The following is a 308-nucleotide window of genomic DNA, read 5'->3' as shown; positions in this document are numbered from 1 at the left end:
ATTATTTTCTTTAAACCGTCGGGAAGTAATTTGGTTGGGCTGCGGTTTTGCGGCGGCGGGTGCGCATCACAACACTACCGCCAGCGCAGTGAAGCAGCAGCCCGGTGAGTAAATGACGAGGTGTATATTTTAAACGATTGGGAAAACTACTGCCGGTGAGTGTTCGTGGGGGATGTTGTTTGCGTGCGGCGTGCAGACGGTGCGGCGACAGACACACGCGGCAGGGGTGTGGGAACTCGGGTGGCAGGGCCGGCGCTGAGGAGAAAAAAAGAAGAGGTCCCGCTGGGGCAACGCGGTGCAGCAGAGCC

The sequence above is a fragment of the Trypanosoma conorhini genome (assembly GCF_003719485.1).
Source record: "Trypanosoma conorhini strain 025E chromosome Unknown Tco_14.4_contig_00153, whole genome shotgun sequence".
NCBI lineage: Eukaryota > Euglenozoa > Kinetoplastea > Trypanosomatida > Trypanosomatidae > Trypanosoma > Trypanosoma conorhini.
This window is presented reverse-complemented; position numbering follows the sequence as displayed.